The sequence below is a fragment of the Lissotriton vulgaris genome, chromosome 4_1 (assembly GCF_964263255.1).
Source record: "Lissotriton vulgaris chromosome 4_1, aLisVul1.2, whole genome shotgun sequence".
NCBI classification, from domain to species: domain Eukaryota; kingdom Metazoa; phylum Chordata; class Amphibia; order Caudata; family Salamandridae; genus Lissotriton; species Lissotriton vulgaris.
Window position 1 is genome coordinate 1,833,155,444 of NC_141691.1, and position 9,520 is coordinate 1,833,164,963.

Here is a 9,520-nt window from a genome sequence, read left to right on the forward strand (position 1 = left end):
GTTTAAGGGCAATCTCCAATTATGGGCTCCATTTTTGGCAAATGTTTTTAAGCAATAATAGTGGGTCGCATCCCTACTACGAGGAAAGAGGCCGTGGTGGTGCAGATATATAAGAAAGGCAACAGGAATGAGCCTGTGTGCTATCAGCCCATATCCCTAATTGATGTAACATGTAAATTGCTGGGGAGGGTAATTCTTGCCCATCTAGAAACCTGGGCTAATGACTCTGGTCTTATATCTCAATCACAATATGGTTTGCGGAAGGTAATGGAAACAAATGTACAATGTCTCAACCTGTCCCTAGTTATGGGTAAGTCCATGAAGGCCAAGGGTGGGTCAATCCTCGTGGCCTTCATGGACTTATCTAGTGCCTTCGACACAGTCAGTAGAGGAAAGTTGTGGACATTATTGGAAAGAATGGGCTTTGAGGAAACACTCATTACTCTGTTGTGTAGATTGCACTCAACAACCTCTGTCTCTATACGCTATGAACCGGGGGTGAATAAACTAGGCCTATTGCGTCTACTGAGGGTGTCAGACAGGGATGCATATTAGCCCCATTTTTAATCCTTTTATATACAAATGAGGTGGAGACATTTTTATTGGATCAGCAGTTGGTCTATCCGAGCATTGGAGAAAAGCGGGTTCCCCTTTGGTCATACGCGGCTGATACAGTACTGATGACTTTAACTGCTAATAGCCTACAAAAAGCTTTAATGGCTTTTACTGATGTTATGATGGCATTGGATCTTAAAGTAAATTTTAGAAAGTCTTTTATTATGGTGTGTGGCCCAAAACAAACAAAAACGAGGACATTTGTGGTAAAGGAAAATACTGTAGACAAAGTACCTAACTTCACATATCTGGGAAATGTCTTCAATAATAAACTGAGTTGGGATCATGTGATCATAGTCAGGGCCCAACATGCTAGTAGAATCATAGAGGGCTTGTTCCGCTTTGCATGCAAGTTGGGTCGTAAGCCGGTTGCGGAAATACTTACCTTATATAAATCAAAATGCCGGTCAGTCACAACCTATGGGGCAGGGGTATGAGGCTATCAGAAATGTAGCCAAATACAAATTCCGAAAAATAAATTTCTAAAAAGACTATTGATGGTCCCTATTAGTTCTCCTAACAAATTCTGTCACTCCGAACTGGGAGTGGATTATGTTGAAGACTGAATTAAAATTGCCCCATTCATTTTATGGGGGAAAGTGTGGTCTTCAGAGGAATTGTCATTTACTAGAGAGACCATTAAGGACTGTATGAGCCTGGCAAAGGTATTATCCATTCCTGAGCTACGTTATGTTAAAAATGCATTCAATAAGATTGGTCTGGGAAATTATTATGACAATCCTGAAAGTATATCAGCCAATATGAAACCAATCGTAAAAAATGCTTATTACAAAGAATTAGGAATGCTTGACACGGTTGACGAGCTTTTAGTTTATAGGCAGCCAAGAGGCCAGGAATTGTATTTCTCTTTTAGCACCCATAAAACAATCACACTTCCTTCTGACTAGGTTTTGTTTCTGCACAGTGCACTTTCTTCTGACTTTTCCTAACCCGGTGAGCTGGTGTGAGAGACTGACTTCCTGTCCATATAATAATTTAGCTCAACAAAGCACAATGCACTTTATGCTCTTTTGCACCTTATGTAAGGATATACGGGCCCTTTTTATTAGGCCAATTTTGAAGGAAATGTGTCCTAGTTCGCATCAACAGGGTTTTAATTATTTATTATCTTTGTATTTTGTTGCCATCTTGTAGTGTAGTTCCTAGTTTCCCACTAGGCCCTGCGCATTGGAATAACATAAACAGTAGTATCGACGTGGAACTGGCTATATTCCAGGCCTCCACTGACTATGCTAAACTTAATTGGGTTGTGTTACCAACTAGCTCAGAGGTCACTGGAAACTTTCTTCTCTGCATAGGAAGTGATCAGCTTCCTTGGCACAGACAAGAAGGGATTCAGTTTTCCAACAACCGTGCAACATGACAACTTTGCTCCTCAGATCAAGAGTCGATCTCTAGGGTCGTGTGAAACAATAGACATAGATTTCACTCAGTCAGTCTAGTGCAGTTTACTTTCACGGTATGTAGAGAATAGAGAGACGGGCGTTTATCAATAAAGGGTTAACATTTATTGAACAGTCTTTCTTCTCGTACAAGAGAAATGTATTGCCACAATTGCAATAACTGTTATTATAAAAAGTACGTACAGTAAGATAAGAATAGCGAAATAGAACTGTAAAAGCATTGATATGGTTTCTTAGCCATACAATGGTTTAAAAGTAATAAAACATATATACAGTCATATATACATTAGGCTAACATACTCAACTGGTGCTTCTAACTAAGCCTACCCCAGTGTGCCTGACCTAAGCCTAACACGTGAGAAGGGGAGTAAGTAAGTAGCTTAAGTTAAGTTGGTTTTGCCAAGGTTTGTTTCAAGAATTCTCGTCTAAGGGTTTAGTCAACACCATACCTCTGAATAGAATGATGGAGGATTGGTATCTCCTTCAGGGGTCTCTCTCGATATCCCAGTCACCCGCGAGGGTAAACCGGAAGCGCCGGGACTGGATTTCTCTGCACGAGAAATGCAGCGGCTTCTCTCAGCGCGTCGAGGAAGGAGGGGTGACAGCGTCCGCGGGCAGCTGGAATCGGCTGGATGTCTTCGCAGAGGACGGCTGCACGGCTCCTCAAGCGTACTGAACCATAGTTCGCGCTGTAGCGGCGATAATGGTAATCAGCAGCTTCACCACCACAGGATAGCAGGCTGCAGCGACAGAGTGCTAGTTTTTACCAACACAGGGTCATGCAGGCAGCTGGCATCAGCAACAGTAGCTCACAGCTAACAGCTCACAGCTTCGCATTGCTTAAGGCAACGTTGGTAATATTTATACCTGACAGGTGCCGGGTTTGACGCAAGTTTGCTGGACATAAGACGTCAATTAAAGATGTCACTAGGAAGTGACAGTTATCAGTTGCTCATTAGAGTTCCATTACTAATCAAAACATAGCAAGCGGGGATTTCCAGGTTTGCTAAGTTTTTATCTTGTTGAAGAACTCGGAGTGTTATCTAGGAATATCAGATAGTGACTGCTGCTCTGTCATTGCACTAATTGGTCGCAAAGGAAGTAGCAGAGAGTCATGCTGGAATGTGGCTCTGTTCGTGTGAGGCCAGAGATGACTTTTCAGAAAATCGCACTTGAACGGTTATGCCAATATAGGGAATAAATGGATTTATAGCCGAATAGGGGCATAAGGTCACAGTATCGATCAGGAACCTAGATAAGCACGCAACAATCTGTAGTGCTGTGCTTAATTTTATCAGAGCTGCATTATCAATTAGGAAACGTTATGAATTGTGTCAGGAAAACGGGGTAATGTGATTGAAGGGTTTAAATCCATCCTGTTATTTTCGGATTGTGATAGAATACGCTGAAAGCTTAAGATCATGTTTAAAATTTTTATATTGTGAAATCTAAATATTTATCCACCCCAAATGTTGTATTGGAAAATTTTAAAGATGTTTTATGTATGATGCTTACTTGTATGATTCAATTAATCAAATAAAGTGTATTTGATGAGGATGATGATGGCAGTTGGTTCAGCTTCTATGGGGGATTCGGCCCAGCCCTCGAAGCTGCTCTGTGCCCCGGATCCAATGTATAGACGCTTCCTTGGGTTGCCTTCCCCACAATGGCCAGGCATGAGGTGCTGGCGTTGCTTCAATGATTGCCAGGCTAAGGTGCGGCAACCATCTGCCCCATCGGAACAGTGTAGGGTGTTTTATCTGCTGCTGAGCAGTGTGTTGAGGACAAGCAGGTCATGCAACTTCTCAACGAGTACTGCCATTAGCAGCCCACCGGGAGAGGCACACAAGACGGATTGTGTGCCAATCTTCGGAGTGCCTTCATAGAGCGACTATTTTACCATGGTCCAGTTCTGACTCCTTGGACAGTTTTTTTTTAAATACTGCATTCGGAAATGTTCTTTTGTATGTTATACACGAAACGAGGCTCATATTTGTGAGCTCCAGAAACAAATATTTGGATGTAGTAGAAGAATATTGAAATAAATACCCATGCATATTCCATGGATAGTTGGAAACGGATCAAAACCTGTTTGAACAGCGTCGTAGAGCTTTGTTGAAAATGAGTCTGCCATAATGATGTTTAAGTATCTTGCAATGAAAATTGAATTATTAGCTATAGCTCACACAGAGCCAGTTGTTTCTCAGTTTTCGTTATCTAAACACTACATTGTGCATAAACCTCGGCTTGCTCATAAGTCATCAGGACGCTCCCTTGCCTCCTGCTTGCATAGCATGCAGTAAAGACTTAGCATCATTGGTTCTATGCACCAGGAGCCCTTTAATCAATTTGTCTCTAAGCTTCACAACATTCGGACATCCTATTTTTAGACTCAAATGTAATTATAGCATTAATCTTTCCCTCTGTTCCTTTCAGTATTTATTTCTGTAGTGCTCTATTTCTGCGACGTATTGCTTTTCCTATTTAACTTTCTTGTTGGAAAAGTGCCGTAAAAGGGGCAAATCTCTGATGCTGCCAAACACAGCCACAGTGTCAGCCGGAAGCCTTCGCTACAAGTGGCCCCTAAATTCTAAAGGGCCCTGAAAAGGGAATTACTTGTAATTGCTGTTAATGAACCGCATTTCGAGTTATAGGGAGTGTGATTAACAGGAATTCAGGGTGAATTAAATAATGGGAATATTTCCATGAGGCTTGTAATCGAGTCCATGCTCACATAAATAAAGATGCGCCCAATCTTCATAATTCCTCTGCACACAACATCTAGTAGTTCTGTACAAGCCCCCATTGAAGTTCATCATATCCGACGGCATAATGCATGTCTCCTCTGTGGTTAAAAAGTCACCATAAGAGAAACCTACTCATTATAATGATGCTTTTTTAAGGTATCAGAGCTGGAGGCAATTCACTAGCCCTTCTCTCATTCAAGGCTAAATTCGCAAGTCATTGTACTCTCTGCATCAGAACTAACCTGAGGCATTGTCTCTGAATAGACTATGCTTCCTGACATTTTTCAGATTTAGACTGGTGCTTTACGAATTTGAACTACAAAGGGCTTCCTTAAAAAATGCCATAGAAATGCTTCAAATGTATTGCATGAGTGTTTCTCCAAAACCTCCAGTACAATTCCAGTAGCAATCCTGAGATTCTGCAAATTATATAGATTTCATACGTCCACATATACTCGCATCCAAGACGATTTCTGCATGAGGAAATACACCCGTGCCCAGATTTACTAAATTCTCATGCAACACAGTGCAGCAGCCAAAAACCCAAAAATGCTATGCTGCGGCGTGAGGAAAGAGCAGAAGAGTGCAATATTTACAGAAATGTTGCACTTTCCTCCCCTCTCCCTAGCGACCACACTCAATCAGAAAGACGTCACACAGGTTTAGGGAAATATATTATTAAATTCTAAAGAAAACAAGACTAAAACGACAAGTAGCTTATGAATGAAGTTGAGATATTGAAGTACTAAATGCAGTAAAGAGCTTAAAAGCAAGTAATGCAAAAAAGAGTTACTTTAGGCAGCGATGGACCCGGCAAAATCAATGGTTGGGCAGACAGCAATGGAGCATGGGCTGGATACCGGACCCACGCAGTCCCTGGTCAACAAAGTAACTTTTCTGGTCGCAAACAACAGGATGCGTCGATGTCGAGCCCTGCAGGCGCAGGATGTATTGATCATCTCCACATATTGAAGGTGCTGCATCAGTTCCAAAGATGGGTGTCAGTGTCAAGAGGCTACAAGCTTTCCACCAGATTCTGCCACATGGTTGCAGGGATGCACCAATATCCCCAAGTTTCAGTGGTGGCATTACTCTGGCCTATGTGTCAATCTTTGGAAGCAAATCGCTGGTTCCAATACGATGCATCGATTTTGCTCTTGCAACCGGGTCAATGTGTCAGTTTTGCTACATGCAGACAGGAGATGAGATTAAATCTGTGTTGCAAGTACCTGGGCCACTTCCAGTGAGCCAGGCACAGGAGAAGGGGTAGACACTTTGATATCCATAAGTCTCTAGCAACCGGAGGCACACCAACAAGTGCTTGGAGATCACTCGGAGTGAAGGCAGAGTCCAGCTCTCCGTCAGCAGAGTCAGAGAGCAGCTGAAAGAAGGACAATAAGTAGAAAAGCATTCCTTCTAGATCAGCATTCCAGTTGAGTCCTTCCTACAGCACATATGTTCTCCTGGCAGTGCTTCAGTTACAAGTCCAGTAGTGTATGATTTTAGGGGGTAACAGACCCAGTATTTATACCCAAAGTGCATTTTACATGGCGTTGATTTCAAAGCCTCTCTCTGAAGTGCACAAGTATCCTATTCAACCCAGTCTTGTCTGCCAGGCTATCTGGGGATGCGGGGGTAATCAGTCCATTGTGTAAGGACAGGACACTGCCTATTCAAGTGATGTGTTAGCCCCTCCCTTCCATCCTGCCAAGGCAAGGCCATATGAATGCAGTTGTATGTAGATACGTACTCAGAGACTCCTATCCTTTCTGTGTTGTGGATGTCTAGAGGGAATGCACAAAAGTGTAGCTGTCATCTAGCCCAGACGTGTATTGGAGACAGGCTGCAAAGCACACATAGTTATAAGCACAGATAAATGTCCACTTTCTAAAAGTGGCATTCTAACATAGTAATGCAAATCCAACTTTATCAGCAAAGAGGATCTGTCACTACTGTTTCAAACAATGAAACATGAAAAGGCTACTCTTCTCTGATCAGTATTTACGGATTAAAAGTATATTAACCACATCGCTGCTGTGGTTATTTTTCCCCTGTGCTGGAAATAGCTATTCTCCTATATTCATGACGAGCTCAGCTCGTCATCAGCACAGCTCAACTGTGCCTCATGACGAGCTGAGCTCGTCATGAGCATGGAAGGGGTTAAGGAATTCCCAATGGTAGCCTGTGAGAGGAGTAGGCCTCACAGTAGTGAAAAATGAAATAGGTTGTTTGTCAATAGCAGGACACGCACAACCTCACAGCACATATCCTATCTTTCATTCACTTAGGGCTACCAAGGGCCCACCTTAGGGGTGACTTATGTGTAATAAAAGGGGTGTTTCAAGCGTGGCAAGTAGCTTTAAATGCCAAGTCTAAGTGGCAGTAAACTGAGCACACAGGCCCTGCAGTGGCTGACCTGAGACAGGTTTGAAAGGCTACTTCTGTGGGTACACAATCAGTGATGCAGGCCTATTAGCATCTAATTTACAGGCACTGGGTATATGGTATACCAGTTTACAAGGGACTTACAGGTAAATCAAATATGTCAAACAGGTGTACACCAATGATGCCTTGTTTAGAGGAGAGCATACATGTACTTTAACAATGGTCAGCAGTTTTTAAGAGTCCTAAACAAACAAAAAGAAGATTAGAAAAACAGGAGGAGGGAAGCAAAAATTATGGGTTGACTCTTCAGAGAGGGCCATTTTCCAACACTTACTCTAATCTTGACTTCTCCTAGTACACTTCTATATTCAATAGGGGCAAATGTATATCCTTTTTTCCTGCATTAACGTTCAGGTTGTGAAGATGTAATAAATGGAGCAAAATGCTGCCCATTAAGAATTAGTGGGAGGATACCTTCCCAGGAGAGTTTTGCACCATGCAAATACACATATAACATAACATATAAATTAAAAACGACTCACTCACACAGTTTGTGGAAAGTCTATTGAATGCAAAATATACAGTTTCATTCTTTCATGTACATGACATACACTTCATTGTTAATGTTAATGTTAAGCCGAACTTTTTGAGCGCACGGCTACCCCAGAAGGGTGTCCCGGCGCTTTAGCAAAGAGGCCCAGAGAGACAGGAAACCAAAGGCAAACCTACTACAGTCACGGCGGATTACTTGGTAAAGAGCAGAGTCTTCAACTCCTTCCTGAAAGCCAGGAGGTTGTTCGCTTTCCGAAGGGAAAGTGGGAGCTCGTTCCACAAGCAGGCAGTCACGTGTTGGAAGGAACGACCTCCCATCCGAACACGTTTGACCACAGGCACCTCCATTTTAGCCAGGTCCGCCGACCGCAGCGACCTCCGCGGCACATAGAAAGCAATACGCTTCCTCAGATAGTTAGGGCCAATCGCATGGAGGGCTTTAAATGCCAGAGTGAGGAGTTTAAATCTGATTCTCCCCAAAATTGGCAGCCAGTGCAGCCTAGCCAGGAGCGCAGAGGCGCTAGCTCTCCTGGGCAGCCCATAGATGGCTCTGGCTGCCGAATTCTGGACAATCTGCAATCTGGATAACAGATACTGAGGTAGGCCTGCAAAAAGTGCATTAGCATAGTCCAGGCGGGATCCCACAAGTGCCTGGACTACATTCCTACGATACTGCAGTGAGAGCAGAGGAAGAAATTTCCTAAGCATCTTGAGGATGCTGAAACATTTCCCTGCTAATCCCAGAATGTGTGGACGAAAGGATAGATCATCGTCAAACACCACTCCGAGATTTTTTACCTGAGAAGATGGTTTCTCTGGGGGGAACATGTCCTGGGGCCACCATGTCTTCCAGCCCGGATCAGGGGCACAGCCGAAAAAGAGCAGCTCAGATTTGTCTGAGTTGCATTTCAGGCTGTGCCGCTGAAACCACGCAAAGACTGCGCTCAGACAGTCCTTGATTCTGCCGCCGTTGAAGGCCTCTCCCTTCCTGCAGGTGAACAAAAGCTGGGTGTCATCAGCGTATGAGATGACCCGGGCCCCAAACGCCTCCGCTACCTCCGCTAGAGGGGCCATGTATATGTTGAAGATGGTGGGGCTCAGGATGGAACCTTGGGGCACCCCCACCTCCAGCAAAGGCATTTCGGCCGAGAACGGCGGAGCCCAGATCACCTGCCGGCGATCGGCAAGAAAGGATTGAAACCAGTCCAGCACCGTCCCTCGCAGACCAATCTCCCTGAGTCTTGAGAGAAGACCTGCGTGTGGGACGGTGTCGAACGCCGCCGATAGGTCCAACATGACTAACATAGCCTTTCCCCCATGATCGAGCGTCTCCCTGATGGCGTCGGTAACCTCTACCAGAGCCGTCTCCGTGCTGTAATTCGCACGAAAGCCGGACTGGGAGTCATGCAGCAGTTTGTTGTTCTCAATGAAGGTGGTCAGAGTATGCTGAACATGTTTCTCCAACACCTTCGCCAGAGCAGGGAGGAGGGAGATTGGTCTATAGTTAGCACATTGCAGGGGGTCGAGCAGAGGCTTCTTAATCAGCGGCAGAATGAGTGCGTGTTTCCATTGTCGTGGAACCACCCCTGAACTCAATGATAGATTAAGCAGGGGGTTCAGCAAGCTGTTCAACGCTGAGGCCACCTTGCCCAAGCATTTCGCCGGACAAGCATCCAAAGGCAAGCCAGATTGCAGCCGGGATAACAGCTCAAGCGATGTCTCACAGGACAGCTGGGGAAAGACAGATAGTAAAGGCCCAGATTCAGCCTGTGAGGGAGCTAAATAGGTCGACTTATC